Source organism: Phyllobates terribilis, unplaced genomic scaffold, assembly GCF_046119375.1.
Source record: "Phyllobates terribilis strain yellow unplaced genomic scaffold, ASM4611937v1 Scaffold_11__3_contigs__length_659146591, whole genome shotgun sequence".
In the NCBI taxonomy this organism is placed as follows: Eukaryota; Metazoa; Chordata; class Amphibia; order Anura; family Dendrobatidae; genus Phyllobates; species Phyllobates terribilis.
Genome location: NW_027362771.1, coordinates 578,643,291 through 578,666,319, shown reverse-complemented (window position 1 = coordinate 578,666,319; position 23,029 = coordinate 578,643,291). Strand labels below are relative to the sequence as shown.

General features: G+C 43.6%; 1 protein-coding gene across 2 annotated transcripts in view; it reads left to right on the top strand.

Moving 5' to 3' along the window:
- LOC141166959 (beta-1,3-galactosyltransferase 2-like) overlaps positions 1-23,029 on the top strand; it is a 330,044-nt gene that overhangs the window by 170,202 nt on the left and 136,813 nt on the right. The window contains exon 1 of one of the 2 annotated variants that reach the window (XM_073654197.1): positions 10,741-10,934. The exons of the other annotated variant lie outside the window; for it this stretch is intronic. The gene's annotated coding sequence lies outside the window, so the exon portion shown is untranslated. Of the gene's footprint in view, positions 1-10,740; positions 10,935-23,029 lie in introns of those variants that run through there. 2 annotated transcript variants of the gene reach the window in all.

The following is a 23,029-nucleotide window of genomic DNA, read 5'->3' as shown; positions in this document are numbered from 1 at the left end:
AACAGCGGTGCAGTCTAACACGCAGCTGCAGCAGTGAGAAAATGGTGGTGACAGGGAAAATGGCTGGGTCTTATAGGGCAAGGTCATGTGACATACACTGCCAATGACACATGCCCTTGCTTGTGTGATAAAAAGCAGTTCGCTCCGTGTGTGCGCTGCTGATAGGCTGACAGACTGCACCTCCCCACTGTAAATGCGGGAAAGAGAAAAAAAAATGGAGATCTTCATTATTCCTGCAGAGATCCATCCCCTGCCCCTCCCCCCGCCCCGCTGTACACTCAAACTGCGTATTAACATGAATTTTCAGCATTACTGAGAAAAAATCCAGTTATGATTTTGGTGCACGAACAGTTATCGAACATAACCTTGAACAGCCGAATTAATTTCAAATCGTTCGTGTTCGCCGAACGGCTCGAACACCGCCCAAAACAGCTCGAATTTGAGATTGGCGAACAGTTCGAGTCGAACACCGCTCATCATGTTTCACTGATGGGATTGTATTGGGCAGGTGATGAGCAGTGCCTGGTTTTCGCCACACATACTGCTTAGAATTATCACCAAAAAGTTCTATCTTCGTCTCATCAGACCAGAGAATTTAATTTCTCATAGTCTGGGAGCCCGTCATGTGTTTTTGAGCAAACTCTATGCGGACTTTCATATGTCTTGCACTGAGGAGAGGCTTCCATCAGGCCACGCTGCCATAAAGGCCCGACTGGTGGAGGGCTGCAGTGATTGTTGACTTTGTGGAACTTTCTCTCATCTCCCTACTGCATCTCTGGAGCTCAGCCACAATGATCTTGGGGTTCTTCTTTACCTATCTCACCAAGGCTTTTCTCCCACGATTGCTCAGTTTGGCTGGATGCCCAGGTCTAGGAAGACTTCTGGTGGTCCCAAACTTCTTTCATTTAAGGATTATGGAGGCCATTGTGCTCTTAGGAACCTTGAGAAATGCAGAAATTCTTTTATAACCTTGGCCAGATCTGTGCCTTGCCACAATTCTGTCTTTGAGCTCCTTGGGCAGTTCCTTTGAGTGCATGATTCTCATTTGGTCTGACATGCACTGTGAGCTGTGAGGTCTTATATAGACAGGTGTGTACCTTTCCAATTCAAGTCCTATCAGTTTAATTAAACACAGCTGGCATCCAATGAAGGAGTAGAACCATCTAAAGGAGGATCACAAGGAAATGGACAGCATGTGACTTAAATATGAGTGTCTGAGCTAAGGGTCTGAATACTTATGACCATGTGATATTTCAGTTTTTCTTTTTTACTAAATTTGTAAAAATGTCTACATTTCTGTTTTTTTTTAAGTCAAGATGGGGTGCAGAGTGTACATTAATGAGAAAAAAAATGAACTTTTTAAAATTTACCAAATGACTGCAATGAAACAAAGAGTGAAAAATTTACGGGGTCTGAATATTTTCCGTATACCTTGTATTATTGCCTATTATAGCACGATGCACTTTATCATCTATGTTTATTATGACTCTGCCTTTATGTGTGTCCTTCATGGGAGTTTTATAATGCTTTTTTGAGCACAAGATCATGTTGTGTCTAAATCTATCAGGTATATTGTGAATAGTGTTGAGCCACCCCCGTAGTGTTCGGGTTCGGTTCGGTTCGTCGAACACCGGGATGTTCGAGGAACTGTTCGTCGAACTGTTCGTCGAACACCTTAGAACACCGTCGAACACCGTTAAAACCAATGGCAGGCAAACAAAAACACATAGAAACACATAGAAAACACCTTCAAAGGTGTCCAAAAGCTGACAAACTGCTCAGAAGACGCTTTCTTTAAAAAAGCCGGCCGGCAATTCAGCAGCGGCATACACCGGTACCCGACAATTTAGACAAGAAGAAATAGAGCCTCACACATAGATTAGATAGATAGAAACATGTCAGTCACATATATATGAAGTACAGTGACAGTGTTGCTTACTGTACTTGTCATTTAGTGTAAAGGATTTATTAAAAAATATAATAGTGTTTTCATGCACTGTCTCTTTAAAAAAGCCGGCCGGCAATTCAGCATCTGTACCCGACAATTTATAACAGACAGAATAGAGCTTCACACATAGATTAGATAGATAGAAACATGTCAGTCACATATATATGAAGTACAGTGACAATGTTGCTTACTGTACTTGTCATTTAGTGTAAAGGATTTATTAAAAAATATAATAGTGTTTTCATGCACCGTCTCTTTAAAAAAGCCGGCCTGCAATTCATCAGCGGTACCCGACAATTTATAACAGACAGAATAGAGCTTCACACATAGATTAGATAGATAGAAACATGTCAGTCACATATATATGAAGTACAGTGATAGTGTTGGTTACTGTACTTGTCATTTAGTATTAAAATAAAGGATTTATTATTAAAAAAAATTGGCGTGGGGTTCCCCTTAATTTTAGTCTCTAGCGGAGGTTAAGCAGACAGCTGGGGCAGATGTTTGAAGCCTGGGAAGGGGGTAATACCCACGGAGCTTCCCAGGCTACTAATATGAGCCCCCAGCTGAATACATAGCCTTTACTAGCTATTAAAATGGGGGACCCCCCAAAAAAAATGACGTGGGGTCCCCCCTGATTGAATAGCTAGCAAAGGCTAGGCAGACAGCTGGGGGCTGATATTAATAGCCCAGGAAGGGTGCCATGAATATTGGCCCCCTCCCAGGCTAGAAACACCAGCCATCAGCCACCCCAGAAATGGCGCATTCATAGGATGCGCCAATTCTGGCACTTAGCCTCGCTCTTCCACGCTGCCCTGTAGCGGTGGCAGGGGGTAATAGGGCTGGGGTTGATGTCAGCTTATAATGCCAGCTGACATCAAGCCCAGGTTAGTAATGGAGAGGCGTCTATGAGACACCCCCATTACTAACCCCATAGTCAAAGTTAAAAGAAAACACAAACACCCAGAATAAAGTCCTTTAATTGAAATAAAGACACAATCCTTTATTGTTCTAAATTAAACCATACTTACCATCACGCCCATTCCAGCTGAAGCCAACGATCTCCTGCAATAAAAGAAAAATAATAAAGCAACATCATCCTTACCTTTCCATGGTTCCCACGACAGCTTCAGCTCTGCTACATCGAGATGACAGGCTGGACCGCAGCAGAACGCTGCCATCCAGCCTGTCATCCCGCAGACACTGAGAAGCGCAGGCTTGCTTGCGCTCTGCAGTGTCTGGCTGTGACGGCATAAAGATGAGACGAGTTCATGTCCAATGAACTCGGAGCACCTCATGCACGTCACTGACAGCGTGGGAAAATTCTCACGCTGAAGCGCTGAGTGCAGGAGAATTCTCCCACGCTGTCAGTGACGTGCATAAGGTGAGCTCATGTCCAATGAACTCAGCTCACCTCCTGCACGTCACTGACAGCGTGGGAGAATTCTCCTGCACTCAGCGCTTCAGCGTGAGAATTCTCCCACGCTGAAGCGCTGAGTGCAGGAGAATTTTCCCACGCTGTCAGTGACGTGCATAAGGTGAGCTCATGTCCAATGAACTCAGCTCACCTCCTGCACGTCACTGACAGCGTGGGAAAATTCTCACGCTGAAGCGCTGAGTGCAGGAGAATTCTCCCACGCTGTCAGTGACGTGCATAAGGTGAGCTCATGTCCAATGAACTCAGCTCACCTCCTGCACGTCACTGACAGCGTGGGAGAATTCTCCTGCACTCAGCGCTTCAGTGTGAGAATTCTCCCACGCTGAAGCGCTGAGTGCAGGAGAATTTTCCCACGCTGTCAGTGACGTGCATGAGGTGAGCCGAGTTCATTGGACATTAACTCGGCTCATCTGGATGCCCTCACAGAGAGACACTGTGGAGCGCAAGCAAGCCTGCGCTTCTCAGTGTCTGCGGGATGACAGGCTGGATGGCAGCGTTCTGCTGCGGTCCAGCCTGTCATCTCGATATAGCAGAGCTGAAGCTGTCATGGGAACCATGGAAAGGTAAGGATGATGTTGCTTTATTATTTTTCTTTTATTTCAGGAGATCGTTGGCTTCAGCTGGAATGGGCGTGACGGTAAGTATGGTTTAATTTAGAACAATAAAGAATTGTGTGTTTATTTCAATTAAAGGACTTTTTTCTGGGTGTTGTGTTTTTTTTAAATACTTTACTAGAAATTCATGGTGGTCATGTCTAATATTGGCGTGACCCCATGAATTTTGGGCTTAGGGCCAGCTGATAATGCCAAGCTGGCCCTAACCCCTTTATTACCCAGTGAGCCACCGCATCAGGGCCCTGGATGAGTTGGGTACAGCGCCAGAAGATGGCGCTTCTATGAACGCGCCATTTTCCGGGGTGGCTGCGGACTGCAATTTGCAGCGGGGGTGGCCCAGAAAGCTTGGGCTTCCCTGCGCTGCAGATTCCAGCCCCCAGCTGCATAGTTGTACCTGGCTGGACACAAAAACAGGGCGAAGCCCCACGTCAATTTTCTTTAAATTATTTCATGAAATAATTAAGAAAAAAAGGGCTTCCCTATATTGTTGTGTCCGGCCAGGTACAAATAGGCAGCTGGTGGTTGGGGGCAGCCCGTTCCTGCCTGCTGCACCTGACTGGACACAAATATAGTGCGAAGCCCCACGTCAATTTTTTTTTAATTATTTCATGAATTTCCTGAAATAATTTAAAAAAATTGAAGTGGGGCTTCGCCCTATTTTTGTGTCCAGCCAGGTACAACTAGGCAGCTGGGGGCTGGAATCTGCAGCGCAGGGAGGCCCAAGCTTTCTGGGCCCCCCCGCTGCAAATTGCAGTCCGCAGCCACCCCGGAAAATGGCGCGTTCATAGAAGCGCCAACTTCTGGCGCTGTACCCAACTCATCCAGGGCCCTGGTGCGGTGGCTCACTGGGTAATAAAGGGGATAGGGCCAGCTTGGTATTATGAGCTGGCCCCAAGCCCAAAATTCTTGGGGTCACGCCAGTATTAGACATGACCGCCATGAATTTCTAGTAAAGTATTTAAAAAAAACACAACACCCAGAATAAAGTCCTTTAATTGAAATAAACACACAATTCTTTATTGTTCTAAATTAAACTATACTTACCATCACGCCCATTCCAGCTGAAGCCAACGATCTCCTGCAATAAAAGAAAAATAATAAACCAACCTCATCCTTACCTTTCCATGGTTCCCACGACAGCTTCAGCTCTGCTACATCGAGATGACAGGCTGGACCGCAGCAGAACGCTGCCATCCAGCCTGTCATGCCGCAGACACTGAGAAGAGCAGGCATGCTTGCGCTCCTCAGTGTCTCGCTGTGACGGCATCCAGATGAGCCGAGGTCATGTCCAATGAACTCGGCTCACCTCATGCACGTCACTGACAGCGTGGGAAAATTCTCACGCTGAAGTGCTGAGTGCGGGAGAATTCTCCCACGCTGTCAGTGACGTGCATGAGGTGAGCTCATGTCCAATGAACTCAGCTCACCTCATGCACCTCACTGACAGCGTGGGAAAATTCTCCTGCACTCAGCGCTTCAGCGTGAGAATTCTCCCACGCTGTCAGTGACGTGCATGAGGTGAGCCGAGTTCATTGGACATGACCTCGGCTCATCTTTATGCCGTCACAGAGAGACAATGTGGAGCGCAAGCAAGCCTGCTCTTCTCAGTGTCTGCGGGATGACAGGCTGGATGGCAGCGTTCTGCTGCGGTCCAGCCTGTCATCTCGATGTAGCAGAGCTGAAGCTGTCGTGGGAACCATGGAAAGGTAAGGATGATGTTGCTTTATTATTTTATTTTTATTACAGGAGATCGTTGGCTTCAGCTGGAATGGGCGTGACGGTAAGTATGGTTTAATTTAGAACAATAAAGAATTGTGTCTTTATTTCAATTAAAGGACTTTATTCTGGGTGTTTGTGTTTTTTTTAACTTTGACTATGGGGTTAGTAATGGGGGTGTCTTATAGACGCCTCTCCATTACTAACCTGGGCTTGATGTCAGCTGGCATTATAAGCTGACATCAACCCCAGCCCTATTATCCCCTGCCACCGCACCAGGGCAGCGTGGAAGAGCGAGGCTAAGTGTCAGAATTGGCGCATCCTATGAATGCGCCATTTCTGGGGCGGCTGACGGCTGGTGTTTCTAGCCTGGGAGGGGGCCAATATTCATGGCTCCCTTCCTGGGCTATTAATATCAGCCCCCAGCTGTCTGCCTAGCCTTTGCTAGCTATTAAATTAGGGGGGACCCCACGTCATTTTTTTGGGGGGGTCCCCCATTTTAATAGCTAGTAAAGGCTATGTATTCAGCTGGGGGCTGATATTAGTAGCCTGGGAAGCTCCGTGGGTATTACCCCCTTCCCAGGCTTCAAACATCTGCCCCAGCCGTCTGCTTAACCTCTGCTAGAGCCTAAAATAAAGGGGAACCCCACGCCAATTTTTTTAATAATAAATCCTTTATTTTAATACTAAATGACAAGTACAGTAACCAACACTATCACTGTACTTCATATATATGTGACTGACATGTTTCTATCTATCTAATCTATGTGTGAAGCTCTATTCTGTCTGTTATAAATTGTCGGGTACAGATGCTGAATTGCCGGCCGGCTTTCTTAAAGAGACGGTGCATGAAAACACTATTATTTTTTTTAATAAATCCTTTACACTAAATGACAAGTACAGTAAGCAACACTGTCACTGTACTTCATATATATGTGACTGACATGTTTCTATCTATCTTATCTATGTGTGATGCTCTATTCTTTCTGTTATAAATTGTCGGGTACCCTGCTGAATTGCCGGCCGGCTTTTTTAAAGAGACGGTGCATGAAAACACTATTATTTTTTTTGATAAATCCTTTACGCTAAATGACAAGTACAGTAAGCAGCACTTTCACTGTACTTCGTATATATGTGGCTGACATGTTTATATCTATCTAATCTATGTGTGAAGCTCTATTCTTTCAGTTCTAAATTGTCGGGTACCGGCGTATGCCGCTGCTGAATTGCCGGCTTTTCATGTTTCACTGTTGGCACTGTTCCCATCGATTTGGGCAATCACTGTAATGCCACAACCACCATGGCTGTGGCATTACAGTGAGTGGCAGACAATCCCTGCATGATTGGTGCTCTAAATAGCACCAGACATGCAGGACACGCTTTTGGTGCACGAACAGTTATCGAACATAACCTCGAACAGCCGAATTTTTTGCAAATCGTTCGGGTTCGTCGAACAACTCGAACACCGCCCAAAACAGCTCGAATTTGAGATTGGCGAACAGTTCTAGTCGAACACCGCTCATCTCTAGTTGTGAAATTAATAATGTGAAACCAGGGTTGAGGATTGAATTTATTTGTGTTTGCAAACTACTATACTAATAATGATTTGCTGGTCTCCTTGACCCATCTCGAATTGTGTCTCCTGATACATTATATTATCCTTTGGTCCACAACCTATTTGCATATCTTGCAGACTATTGTTTACAAGGCGCTAGGGGTTTGTCATTTCTATTCCCACTATATCTCTATACAACCCGATATAATCCCTTCACACAGGTACTCTAGGGATTCTCAGATACATAATGTGGACAGCCGACTGGTGAGCGGGGGCGCCACTGTCTAAATACTTTAGGGTGCCAACCCCCGCAGTAGGAGGGGCTACATTAGGGACAAAAAATACCTCCCTTTTTGCTTATAAATCAATCCACTACTTAAGTGATATCATACACTTGTAGGGATAATAATCACCTCTTGTAGGAGTGTTTCTCTGTGATCATGAATTGGTGATAGGAGAAGTTAAGTCTGATAGATCGTCTCCCAGAACTCAGGTCTTTTTTTCTTATCCCGTCTCACGGATTCCTAGGGACAGACGACTCACGAGCAGGGGCGCCACTATCGTATATTATTTTAGGGTACCAACTCCCGCTGTTAGGAAGGGTTGTTACAGGGAAAAGTAGGGAGAGATTATTTATTCTGTTATTGTACAATATTATCTCTTTATTGCTCTACATTCAGTTCCCCTATGAGCAAGCATTTATTTTGTTCTTTGGTTCTTTTATGGCAAATTTTAACCCCTTTCCGACATGTGTCGTAATAGTATGACACTTGTCAGCTCCCTCCCTTTGGTGCGGGCTCCAGCGCTGAGCCCGCACTTTTACAGGTACATGACAGCTGATCTATAGAGTTGACATGTGCCCCTCACAGCCGCGGGTAGAGTCGTGATCCACCCAGGGCTGTTAACTATGTTAACTAGTTAAGTGCCGCTGTCAATCTCTGCTTCTCGCTTTTCCCGGAACCGTGTGACTGGCTCCACCCATCGGCGACCCTGTCACATGATCACGGGTCGCCGATGGGTTGGCGGGGTCTGCAGGAGAACCCTGAGGTTGTCATTGGCAGTTTGCGATGAGTGCTGCCCAGCGGTCAGCACTCATAGCAAGTGATCATTTCTTCTACACTTTTTTAAAAAATATTAAAACATTTTAAAAAATATAAAAGTTTAGATCACCCCCTTTTCGCCCCATTCAAAATAAAACAATAAAAAAAATCACATATACACATATTTGGTATCGTCGCATTCAAAATTGCCCGATCTATCAATATAAAAAAATAATTAATCCGATCGGTAAACGGCATAGCGAAAAAAAAATTCAAAATGCCAGAATTAAGTTTTCTTGGTCACGGCTACATTACAATTAAATGCAATAACAGACTATCAAAACATCAGAGCTGCCCCAAAATGGTATCAATAAAAACGTCAGCTCGGCGCGCAAAAAATAAGCCCTCACCCGACCCCAGATCCTGAAAAATAGAGACGATGCAGGTCTAGGAAAATGTCGCCATTTTTTTTTTTTTTTTTTAACAAACTTTGGATGACTCGTAATGACCTGGAGAACCATAATGGGAGGTCAGTTTTAGCATTTTTTTAGTGAACATGGTAAGAAATAAAATAACTGTGGAATTTCACTTTTTTTGCAATTTCATCGCACTTGGATTTTTTTCCCATTTTCAAGTACCCAATATGGTAAAACCAATGGTGTCATTCAAAAGTACAACTCGTCCCAGAAAAAACAAGCCCTCAAATAACCATATTGACCAAAAAATAAAATAGTTATGGCTCTGTGAAGAAGGGGAGCAAAAAAAGGAAAATGACCCGGTCATGAAGGGGTTAACAAGAGCTACTGGATCTTTAAAAGGGGATTTATTACAAATAGGATATTTACAATAATATATATAAGGAAAATCTAACTAAGGGACAAGGGTACAATGAAAGGGAAAAGATAATAAGAGAGGGTGGTAGATGGGAAGTGGGAAGAATTATTATTATTATTATTTATTATTATAGCGCCATTTATTCCATGGCACTTTGCATGTGAAAGGGATATACATACAAAAATAATTACAATAATCTGGAACAAAACGTGACGGCGACTGGTACAGGAGGAGAGAATACCTTGGCCGCGAGGGCTCACAGTCTACAAGGGATGGGTGAGGATACAGTAGGTGAGGGCAGAGCTGGTCATGCAGCGGTATGGTGGAGCGAGGGTTGCTGCAGGTTGTAGGCTTGTCGGAAGAGGTGAGTCTTCAGATTCCTTTTGAAGATTTCCACGGTAGGCGAGAGTCTGATATGTTGGGGTAGAGAGTTCCAGATTAGGGGGGATGCACGGGAGAAATCTTGTAAGAATGCCTAACTAGCTTGGTGTGCTACCTTTATATCAGTCACACAGTCAGACATGGCCCATACTTTGCCCATTCCTGTAACACCTCCAAATAGTGGTACCATCCGATCAGGTCAAAGTCTTTCGAGTACTCCAGAAACATGCACATGGCTGCTGATGTTGACTCTATCCTAAAGGTGGCGCTTTTAGGTTCATAATGGATCAGAGGGTCAAACGTGATTGAAAAGGTCCTCATCTTCCTGCAGATGGCGTCCTTATATATAGACAAAAAGTCTTTATAGCAAGCGGTCTGAGGACAGGTTCAACACCATTTGGGTTGGAGACAAGATGTCCATCAAGAACAATGGTTTATAATCAAAACACCACACATGGGTTATGTACCTTCCAAGAGGCCAGACAAGATGTCCATCTCCCCATCTAGGTGCTCTCTTTACTCTATCAACAGAACAAAAGGCACCACACCTCAGGACAAATAACTGTCTTCATGCCTCACAGGTTTTAGGACCAACAACATTACAGCTCATGGTCTATCTCTTTGATGTCGGCCTTTGGTGTTATCCAGGGCTCATGAATTCAATTGTGAGTTCAGTGTTCTTATGATACATACATTGTCCATGTTGGCTTCCAACAACTTATAAATAGGAAAAAAATTCAAGTGCATTACATGTGTAATTCAAAGGTATCATTCCGAGAATACTTGTGTCATTTTTTGGCATAAAAGTATTTACATCAAGTGCATTACAAAAATGGTAAAATGAATAGGGTCATTCAAAGCTTCAACTTGTGACACAAAAAAAAATCATAGTTTGGTAATGTTTAAAGGAAAAAAAAAGTTATGGCTCTTAGAAGAATGAGAGATAAAAACAAAAGTGCAACAGTAAACATTGGCTAGAAGAGGGTAATAAAGCTTTCCTTTTTAATATATTTTGATTAATGACCTCAAAAGAATTTATGATATTGTGCTGTATGTTTCATTGATCAGTTGTGACTAAGTATTGTGCAATACATAAAACTGGAAAGACAAAACTAGTTGGTTTCCTTTCGTAAGTCTTTAATTATCTGCAATTATAGGTATGCAAAGTGATGAATTTTTATTGTTAAAAATTTTACTAATGAAGGTGGAGAATCTTCTCACCAGGTTCCACCCATTATCTTTGAATTATTTTCTGCATTTCATCTTCTGTCATCATGGTCATTCACTTCTTATTGGAAACGAGTGAAGAGCAGATCTGCAGATTTGAAAGAGTCCTCACAGATTGACAACAATGGAGAAGAGCAAGCATCTTTAAGAAACTCAGTGACACAGAACGACGACCTCTGAAGTAAGGAGAACTGTCTCTACTAATGATATCATGGAGAAATATGAACACTGACCACCACCTTGTCTTTATCACTGGGAGAATAGACCCGTTATTACTGTCCATACATTGATAGTAGCTGTAAGATATTCCAGTTCAGATCTTAACAATTTGTATTCCTGAATTTGAGTAGTTCGTGTTTTGAGCTGTTGTATTTGTAGAGCTCTATTCTTTGTTGTTATATTATGTCTATGGTACTAAAAATAATCATTTCTGAAGAATGCAAATCTGCTCCATCAATCAAAAGTCTATTAAAGATGACTGTCTTGTGAATTGAGTAATTGTTTGGTCATATTTAGGCATGAATAGCCTCATCTACATAGATATAGTGGGGAAAATAAGTATTTGAAACACTGCCGATTTTGCAAGTTTTCCCACCTACAAAGAATGAAGAGGTCTGTAATTTTTATCGTAGATACACTTCAACTGTGATTAACAGAATCGTTAAAAAAATCCAGAAAATATTATTGCATGATTTTTAAATAATTAAATTGCATTTTATTTCATGGAATAAGTATCTGATACTGAACTGAACAGAACTTAATATTTGGTACAGAAACCTTTGTTGGCAATTACAGAGGTCAGACATTTCCTGTAGTTCTTGACCAGGTTTGCACACACTGCAGCAGGGATTTTAGACCACTCCTCCATACAGATCTTCTCCAGATCTTTGAGGTTTTGGGGTTGTCTCTGGGCAACATTGAGTTTCAGCTTCTGACTAGAGATGAGCGTTGTTCTACTCGAACTGTTCGCCAATCTCAAATTCGAGCTGTTTTGGGCGGTGTTCGAGCCGTTCGGCGAACACGAACAATTTGAGAAAAATTCGGCTGTTCGAGGTTATGTTCGATAACTGTTCGTGCACCAAAATCATAACTGGATTTTTTCTCAGTAATGATGAAAATTAATGTTAATACGCAGTTTGAGTGTACAGCGGGGTGGGGGGAGGGGCAGGGGATGGATCTCTGCAGGAACAATGAAGATCTCCATTTTTTTTTTCTCTTTCCCGCATTTACAGTGGGGAGGTGCAATCTGTCAGCCTATCAGCAGCGCACACACGGAGCGAAGTGCTTTTTTTCACACAAGCAAGGGCATGTGTCATTGGCAGTGTATGTCACATGTCCTTGCCCTATAAGACCAAGCCATTTTCCCCATCGCCACCATTTTCTCAATGCTGCAGCTGCGTGTTAGACGGCACCGCTGTTGCTGTGTGCGCTATACCTTGTTAATTTCAAGCCAATTTTCGCACAAATCTACAGATAGCTTGGGAGTAGGGAATAGTTGTGATTGCAGTCCTTTTAAGGACTAGGTTACAGCATTTCCTATGACTTTAATCAGGCAGGTCTGTGCTCTTAAATAGATAGGTTGTGGGAGTAAAGACTAATTGTAATTGGAGTCCTTTTCAGGACTAGGTTACATCAGTTCCTATCAGTTTTTGCCAGGCAGGTCTGTGCCAGTGCTGTGCAAGTTTTTTTCACAGCATTTGGCTGAATCTAGCAAAGCTAATCCTTTTTGGCCTATTGCAGAGTGTGTTGGTCAGTGGAGTAGCCTATCTGTGTTGCAAGATATACCACCTGTGTATAGAATACCAATTTTTTTACTGCACCTAGTGAAGTAAAATCTTTTGGGCATAGCATCATTCTATTAGTCCATCTATACTGACCTCCATCAGGTTGCAAATTGAATATTATTTTTTTCTGCATCTAGCTCTGAAAAAATATTGGGCTTCTAGCTGTGTGTGGGACTTGTTGTATTAGTCCATCTATACTGACCTCCATCAGGTTGCAAACTGAATATATTTTTTTCTGCATCTACCTCTGAAAAAATATTGGGCTTCTAGCTGTGTGTGGGACTTGTTCTATTAATCCATCTATACAGACCTCCATCAGGTTGAAAACTGAATATATTTTTTTCTGCATCTACCTCTGAAAAAATATTGGGCTTCTAGCTGTGTGTGGGACTTGTTGTATTAGTCCATCTATACTGACCTCCATCAGGTTGCAAATTTAAATTAATTTTTATCGGCATCTACAGTACCTCTGAAAAAATATTTGGGCTTCTAGCTGTGTGTGAGACTTGTTCTATTAGTCCATCTATACTGACCTCCATCAGGTTGCAAATTGAATATAATTTTTATCTGCAGCTAGCTCTGAAAAAATATTTGGCCTTCTAGCAGTGTGTGGGACTTTCTCTATTAGTCGATCTATACTGACCTCCATCAGGTTGCAAATTCAAAATAATTTTTATCTGCATCTACCTCTGAAAAAATATTTGGGCTTCTAGCTGTGTGTGGGACTTGTTCTATTAATCCATCTATACAGACCTCCATCAGGTTGCAAACTGAATATATTTTTTTCTGCATCTACCTCTGAAAAAATATGTGGCCTTCTAGCAGTGTGTGGGACTTTCTCTATTAGTCCATCTATACTGACCTCCATCAGGTTGCAAATTCAAAATTATTTTTTGTCTGCATCTAGCTATGAAAAAATATTGGGCTTCTAGCTGTGTGTGGGACTTGTTGTATTAGTCCATCTATACTGACCTCCATCAGGTTGCAAACTGAATATATTTTTTTCTGCATCTACCTCTGAAAAAATAATGGGCTTCTAGCTGTGTGTGGGACTTGTTCTATTAATCAATCTATACAGACCTCCATCAGGTTGCAAACTGAATATATTTTTTTCTGCATCTACCTCTGAAAAAATATTGGGCTTCTAGCTGTGTGTGGGACTTGTTGTATTAGTCCATCTATACTGACCTCCATCAGGTTGCAAACTGAATATATTTTTTTCTGCATCTACCTCTGAAAAAATATTGGGCTTCTAGCTGTGTTTGGGACTTGTTCTATTAATCCATCTATACAGACCTCCATCAGGTTGCAAACTGAATATATTTTTTTCTGCATCTACCTCTGAAAAAATATTGGGCTTCTAGCTGTGTGTGGGACTTGTTCTATTAATCAATCTATACAGACCTCCATCAGGTTGCAAACTGAATATATTTTTTTCTGCATCTACCTCTGAAAAAATATTGGGCTTCTAGCTGTGTGTGGGTCTTGTTGTATTAGTCCATCTATACTGACCTCCATCAGGTTGCAAACTGAATATATTTTTTTCTGCATCTACCTCTGAAAAAATATTGGGCCTTCTAGCAGTGTGTGGGACTTGTTCTATTAGTCCATCTATACTGACCTCCATCAGGTTGCAAATTGAATATAATTTTATCTGCATCTAGCTCTGAAAAAATATTTGGCCTTCTAGCAGTGTGTGGGACTTTCTCTATTAGTCCATCTATACTGACCTCCATCAGGTTGCAATTTAAAAATAATTTTTATCTGCATCTACCTCTGAAAAAATATTTGGGCTTCTAGCAGTGTGTGGGACTCATTGTATTAGGCCATCTATACCAAGCTCCACCAGCTTTGAAATTAATAATAATTTTTAGCTGCATCTAGCCCTGAAAATAATTTTTCCCAATAGTGGTAGCAATAGAAATATGGGGCGCGCGCCTGGCTAACAAAAATATACGCTTCATAACACAAAACACCAGCCTAGCGCACTGCATTAATAAGATGGCATCATCGTCTCTCCCAGTGCTAGGCCTACTACGCAGGCTAGTATTCCTGTGCCTAAAACACAATGTATGGGTCCGCGCTAGCCACTATGCTGAGGGGTATAAAGCTGCTGCTAACGCTTTATAACAATTCAATTGGCAGATTTTCACAGAGCTCTTCCACAACGCCCACCCATCGGGCAACAGTTGCCCACCCTCCCTATGGGATCTAGTGGCGAATAGTTGATGCCATTAATCAGAGCGTCAGTTGCCCCGTCAACGTGGCAAGCATACGGTAAGGCATGGGATGAGTGGACACGACTAGTAGCAGGCAGACGTATTGACCAATGTGAACAAGCCAGATCACAAGTCACCATAGAATTTCTCCACCAGCTAATGATGAGGGGCATATCAGGGGCGTCAGCGCAGCGGTGTCTGACCGGAGTAGCATTTCACTTCCAACTACTGAATTGGGGAGATGTGACAAAGATTCATCATCAGACAATCCATAAAAGGGTGGAAAAGGGGTCAGCCAAGTCAGGAATGTAGACGTCCCGTCCCGTGTCACTAAAACTGATTTCTCACATCTTATCCCTAACACCATTAACATGACACTCACAATTTGAAGCAACACTAATGTCTACTGCATTTGTGATCGCCTTCTTCGGGGCGCTATGTATAAGCGAATTAGTCCCTCAATCCAAAATTACCACCAGTGGACGCTTATTACACCAGGAAGTAGTCATAGCCAATAATGCAATACGTGTACGCATACACCAATCGAAAACGGTTCCAGCGGGCAGGGGTACTTGGGTACTTCTACAACCCACAAACGGTACACTGAGTCGGGTAACAATAGTAAAAACATATCTAACCATCAGATCACAAAGTAATTTCTTCGTATCACACATTGATGGAACGCCATTATCAAGATACCTGTTCCAAGCTATATTTAATAAATGCATAACATCGGCAGGGAACCACCCCAAAGATTACGGGACACACTCATTCCGCATAGGTGCGGCCACGGAAGCAGCAAGAGCAGGACTGTCAGAAACGGAAGTTCAGAGGATAGGGAGATGGCGATCCACGTGTTTGGCGAGATACATAAGACCGGACTTGTTATCCTAACGTGGTTTGTTTCTTTTACAGGTGACGCTAAGCCAACAGTGTGAGTGATAGGCCACTCGTATATATATTGGGCACAAAAAAGGGCGAAAGTCCGCCCAGGCGGGAGGAAATTAGAGTTTCATAACACATATTTCAACTGGAGAGGTATTAGAGGCCTGCTATGGCCACAGGTACTAATGGAGGTAATCAAGGTAGGGAGAGAGGCAAGAGGTCCGGTCATCTTAGTTATACAGGCCGGGGGAAACAACCTAGGTCATCACAAGAGCGCATAACTAATGGCAATAATGAAACTAGACACTGAGCGCTTCAGAGAATTTTTCACAAAATTAGCTATAGTATGGTCAGAGATTGTGCCGATAGCGGTATGGCAAGGTGCGCGAGACATCACGGCCATCGAATGGACAAGGCGGGTAATAAATATTCGGATGGCAAAATTTAGAAGAGACAGAGGCGGTGTAGTGATACGACACCGACAACTGGAATGAGATAAAGCAGGCCTCATACGGCCCGACGGTGTTCACTTAATAGATATTGGACTGGACATATTCCTGTCAGGACTCCAGGACGGAGTGGAACAAGCGTTAAGAGTGATGGGTGGGGGTCAGAGTCCTGCATGCGAGTACGCTGGATCCTCCGTGGCCTGGAAATAGAAAGGACATGTTGGAGAGTTACACTTGTTGGCCAACTTGCCGGAGTGGGGACCCAGGGCATGCTGCAACAAGCTGAATTATTTTAGAAATAAAATGCCTTTCTAATGGAATGAGTATAAAGAGTTAATAAAGCTGTGACCGATCCTCACCCATCCAGTTGTAAGAGTTACATTATTGGGTTGTCCATGAAAGGGGGGCGGTAGGGGGGCTGAGCATCTGGGTTTGGTTGGGGGTCCCCACAGTCTGCCTAGGCTAGATTAATTTAAAAATTCTTATTAGATACACAGGCGGTGCAGCTTGCTTCGCAGCTTGGCTACTACGCCCAAAGTATTGCCTAGGCTAGATGCAGTTAAAAATTCTACGCTGACTAGCAGACACTGAAGATTTGGAGCAGACCTCTGAGTAAACAGCTCTTCAGACTCAACCATCTGTGTTACCCCAAGCCATAGTGTATGTAGTTTCTTACAGTTAAAAGGGGGGCGGTGCGACCCAACCCACCTGGAATTGACGATGCCAATGTCACGTAAGACACAGCAAGGAGACTCCCAAAATTGTGGCACAGACACCACTTAACCCTAGAACGCATACCCGTGGCCTTGCAGGCCCGCCCAGTTAATTGTTTTCTATTTTCTGCAAGATTGCTTTAGTTAGAATTTTGAAACTCTAGGTATTCTTCATGTATATAGTTGTTTGTCATTTGAGTTTGAGTTATTCCATGTTATTTGCACACGGGCCTAAAGGGCCCCAGGTATGTGAAAGTGTAGATTTTTATGGTCATGCGTTCTAGGGTTAAGTGGCATCAATTGCCCCACTGTTGCTTAAAACGGTTGGTGAGGTGATTTTACCAAATCCCCAAGCTTTTAGTCTCCCAAGGATGACACAGGGGTAGAAATGTCGTTGCGAATCCATGATTTGATCATCTTTATGAACGTGAGTGTGTCTACATTCTCAGTGGACAGCCGCGTGCGCTTATCTGTCAGCACACCACCAGCAGCGCTGAACACACGTTCAGAGAGAACGCTGGCTGCATGGCTGTTATGTTCTGCTACCAAAGCTAAGGAAAGAGAGGAGATCTGTCCCTACTATGAGACTCAGCTGAATCCCTACGATGTAACAGGGAACCTGATCCTGCGATCAGACCTGCTAAAGTCCTAATCTAGTCTGTACGAAGACCTATAGATGTGGGGAGGGAATCCCTACAAGTACTAAGGACTGGGAGGAATATGGGACACCTCCTAACAGAAATAGTAGCAGACAGACGAACAAACAAAATAGATAGAACATAGAGGTCCGTAGACCAAGCAAACTAACAGAGTTAGATACAGAGCACAGACTAGCTAGAAAGTAGATATACAATGAAGTCCAGCAAAGCCAGAAGGGCGGAGCAGGACTAAATAGGCCAACAAGGTCATGTGACCAGCAAAGGAAAAAAAACCTAACAGCAAGGTTCTAACAGTACCCCCCCTTCTAAGAGGATCCTCCGGATCCCCTAGGACCAGGCTTATCAGGAAATCTCCTGTGAAACGCTCTGATAAGTCTGGACGCGGAAACATCATCTGACCTCACCCAAGAGTTATCCTCGGGTCCGAAACCTTTCCAGGCCACAAGATACTGCAAACTACCTCTATACCGTCTAGAGTCAAGGATGCGAGAAATTTCATATTCCCCGTCCTCCACCACCGGAGGAACAGAGGCAGAGGCGTCACCATCCGACACAACAGCTTTTTTTTAACAGAGAGACATGAAAGACCGGATTAATTCTCCAGGAGGTAGGAACCTCCAACCTAACAGCAGATTGGTTGACAACCTGAAGCACCTTAAAGGGCCCTACAAACTTGGGACCCAATTTCTTAGAAGGAATCCTCAACCGCAGATTCCTAGAGGACAACCAAACCATGTCACCAACAGCGAACAAAACCTCCTGTCGTTTCCTATCAAAGTAGTCTTTAGATTTTCTGTTGGCCTCCTGAAGATTACCACGCACATCCGTCCAAACTCTTTCCAAATCACCGGAAAAATTCTCCTCCTCAGGCACGGCAGATCCCAACTTGGAGAACGACCCAAACGACGGATGTCTCCCAGAACAACAAAAAAAAGGCGAACAACCAGCAGAAGAAGATGTATGATTGTTCAGAGCAAATTCGGCAAGTGGCAGAAACTCAGACCACCCCTCTTGATTGTCTGCCACAAAACAACGCAAGAACTGCTCAACATCCTGGTTTTTCCTTTCTGTCTGGACATTAGATTCAGGATGATATCCGGACGAAAACGACAAATGAATTCCCAACCTGTCACAAAAGGCACGCCAAAAACGAGCCACGAACTGAGGACCCCTATCAGAAACAATGTCAGTAGGAACGCCATGAAGTCTGACAATTTCCTTGACAAAGGCCTTAGCGAGAGTTTTAGCGCAGGGCAGTTTGACAAAGGGAACCAAGTGACACATCTTGCTAAAACGGTCCACGACCACCCAGATGACAGTAAAACCCTCAGAGGGGGGAAGGTCAGTTATAAAGTCCATAGCCAAATGTGTCCAAGGAGCACTGGGGACCTCCAAAGGACAAAGCAACCCCGCAGCAGGAGTATGTGAGGACTTAGATCTAGCACATATAGTACATTGGCGCACCCACTTAATGACTTCCTTCTGCCATCCAGGCCACCAAAAACTGCGACCCACCAGTCTCTTGGTCTCAGAGATTCCGGGATGACCTGCCAACCGAGATTCGTGACACTCAACAAACAAATCTCTCCTAAAGGTCTCAGGCACAAACAACCTCCCATGAGGAGTGTTAGATGGGGCATTCTCCTGAGCTTTAAGAATCTCATCTTCCAAAACGGAGTCTAAAGCAGCTATCACAACACCTTCTTGTAAAATGTTTTCCTCTTTCTCAGCACCGACTATGGGAGAAAAACTGCGAGACAAGGCATCCGCCTTAACATTCTTAGTACCAGGGATGTAAGTAACGGAGAAATTAAACCGCGAGAAAAACAGTGCCCACTTAGCCTGACGGGCATTCAGGCGCTTGGCAGCATCAAGATATATCAGATTTTTATGATCCGTAAGAACCTGAACGGGAAATTCCGCACCTTCCAAGAAGTGGCGCCAGTGTTCAAATGCGAGTTTAATAGCCAATAATTCCCGATTACCAATATCGTAATTCAATTCAGTCTCCGAAAATTTTTTTGAAAAAAAGGCACAGGGATGTAATCCATCCCCGTTATCCTGAGACAATACTGCGCCAACCCCCACAGAGGAAGCATCAACCTCAACCAAAAACGGCCTAGTAACATCAGGCTGCATAAGGATGGGAGCAGAGGTGAACCTCTCCTTGAGATACACAAAAGCTTCAATGGCCTCAGAAGACCACTGAACCGCATCAGCACCTTTCCTGGTGAGATCAGTCAGAGGTTTGACAATACTAGAAAAATGTTTTATGAACTTTCTATAGTAATTGGCGAAACCCAAAAACCTCTGTATCGATTTCAAACCAATAGGCCTAGGCCATTCCTGCACAGCCTGAACCTTAACCGGATCCATCTCAAAACCTTTGCTGGAGATAATGTAGCCCAAAAAACTAATTCTCTGTACAGCGAACTCACATTTCTCCAGCTTAGCAAAAAGCGAATTGTCCATTAATAACTGTAATACCTCACGCACGCTCCGCCAATGAGACTCCAGATCTGGCGAATAAATCAAAATGTCATCCAAATACACAACCACATTTTTACCGATCAAAGGTCTAAGGATGTCATTAATCAGATTCTGAAAAAATGCAGGAGCATTAGTAAGACCAAAAGGCATAACCAGATTCTCAAAATGACCCACAGGAGTGTTAAAAGCAGTCTTCCATTCATCACCCTCCTTCATGCGCAACAGATTGTATGCCCCCTTAAGGTCAATTTTAGAGAACCACTTGGCCCCCAATAACTGGTTAAACAGATCAGGAATCAATGGCAGTGGGTAAGGATTGCGTACCGTAATTTTGTTAATCTCACGAAAATCCAGACAAGGACGTAAACCGCCGTCCTTTTTTTTTACAAAAAAAAATCCAACCGCCACAGGAGACTTAGAGGGCCTAATGTGACCGGCGGCCAAACTTGTCTGTATGTATTCCTCCAAAGCCTTCCTCTCAGGAATAGTAAGGTTAAATAAACGACTTTTAGGAAGAGTCGCTCCAGGGACAAATTCAATAGAACAATCATAGTCTCTATGGGGAGGCAAAACCTGCGAATCCTTCTCAGAAAAAACTCTCCAAAAATCCTGAATAGGAACAGGCAATTCTCCCCTATCCAAAGCTGCAATACGCCCGTTACAACACTTGTCATAACATTTATGGCTCCAGGATTTAATTTCACTGGTAGACCAATCCAGTACAGGATTGTGAAATTTTAACCAGGGCAAACCCAATATTACTGGAGAAGGCAAGTTATTCAACACTACCAAATCCAATTTCTCATGGTGAACACCATTAATAGTGAGAGGAAATTCACTGACCTTGAGAGTAATATTCTTCAAAGGGGAGCCATCCACAGAAACCACAGCAATGGGGGATGACAAAGGTTCAGGTTTTAAATTGAGTTTTTCCACGAATCCCCCATCAATTACATTCAGTGTAGACCCGCAATCAACAAACACCCGAAATTCCATTAATTTTTCCTGAGCAATCGTGGAAGCAGCTAAAATATACCCTTGGAATTTAAACAGGCAATACGGGCGTGACTGACCATTTTTTTTTCTTTCTTCATACGAAGCTCACAGCCTTTAATCAAATGACCAGATTTTCCGCAATAGAAACACAAGCCTTGCGAAAAACGACGGTCTTTTTCTTGGGAGCGAGGTGCCACCGATCCAATCTCCATCGGTTCACCACTGTTAGTACACACATTATCATAACCAGAAACTGACATAGCAGAGGATTTGCTCTCATTAACCCTAGCACGCAGTCTTCTATCCACCCGTATAGCTAATTGCATAGCCTGTTGCAAATCTTCAGGTGTAGGATAAGCAATTAGCAGGTCTTTAACCCTTTCACTGAGCCCAGCAAGAAATAGACTTTTCAGAGCAGAATCGTTCCACCCTGTTTGAGTGGACCAATGACGAAAATGTGTACAATATTTTTCCACATTACCCGATCCTTGTTTTAGACGTCTCAACTCAGTCTCAGCTGATGCGACACGGTCAGGATCATCATATAATAGTCCCAAAGCAGAAAAAAAACTATCCACTGATCTGAAGCATGAATCAGTAGGTTGCAAAGAAAAGGCCCACTCCTGAGGCTCTTTGCGCAAAAGTGACATTATGAACCCTACGCGCTGGGATTCATCCCCAGAGGACTTAGGTCTCAAACGAAAATACAATAAGCAAGCATTTTTAAATGAAAAAAATTCTCGGTGTTCACCAAAAAATAAATCCGGCAAACATACCTTAGGCTCCAAGAAATGTGCTCCAGGACAGTTACTCACGTGCTGACGGAGCTCGGCCACCTCCAGAGAGAGTCCCTTCAGGCGATGAGCCAAATCCTGAACCGACACCATGATGGAACAGAAAAATCTTTCCTTAGAGAATTTGCTGGCTGGACTTACTGTTATGTTCTGCTACCAAAGCTAAGGAAAGAGAGGAGATCTGTCCCTACTATGAGACTCAGCTGAATCCCTACGATGTAACAGGGAACCTGATCCTGCGATCAGACCTGCTAAAGTCCTAATCTAGTCTGTACGAAGACCTATAGATGTGGGGAGGGAATCCCTACAAGTACTAAGGACTGGGAGGAATATGGGACACCTCCTAACAGAAATAGTAGCAGACAGACGAACAAACAAAATAGATAGAACATAGAGGTCCGTAGACCAAGCAAACTAACAGAGTTAGATACAGAGCACAGGCTAGCTAGAAAGTAGATATACAATGAAGTCCAGCAAAGCCAGAAGGGCGGAGCAGGACTAAATAGGCCAACAAGGTCATGTGACCAGCAAAGGAAAAAAAACCTAACAGCAAGGTTCTAACAATGGCATGACAAGATCTCCAAGGCGTGAGTGGCGAGCTCCGGCGATTTTTCAAGATTGGAATACCAAAATGAGCAAGGGTCCAGTGACACAGTCATGGCTTCGATGTTCACTTGGAGATTCTCCTGTACCATCCTCTCTAGGCATTGACTATGTGTCAGACTTCTTGTCTCCTGTGGCCTTGCAAAGGATGGTCTAAAAAAGTGGTGAAACGATTCCACAAAATTGCTGTTACCAGCAGATACTGTGTTACTGTTACTGTTTGAGTGATGAAGACTCGACAGTCCCACCGTTGGCAAGTTAGAACTGTGAGATTCACTACGTGCACCACTGGTGTTTTGTGGAAAAGCACATGTAAGATTCTGCAACAGATACTCCTGCATTCGTCAATACCTTTTTATGGCAGGAATTATTTCGGCAAATATACTTTTGTACCGGGGATCTAAGAGTGTGGCAACCCAGTAGTCGGGATTACTTCGAATTCTGACAATCCGGGGGTCGTGTTGCAGGTAGTGCAGCAAGAAGGCACTCATGTGTCTTGCGCATCCAGAAGGACCAAGTCATTGTTGTGTTGGTAGCGAGGTAAGAATCATGCTTCCTTCCTCTGCCCTCTCCCTCCAACCTCGCACAACAGAAATGTGATCAAGGTCTCCCTCATCTGATGAGTCTTCCATGCCCATTGCCAGTTCGTCCTCCACTTCTTCCTCGGCTCCTGCACCTTCCTCA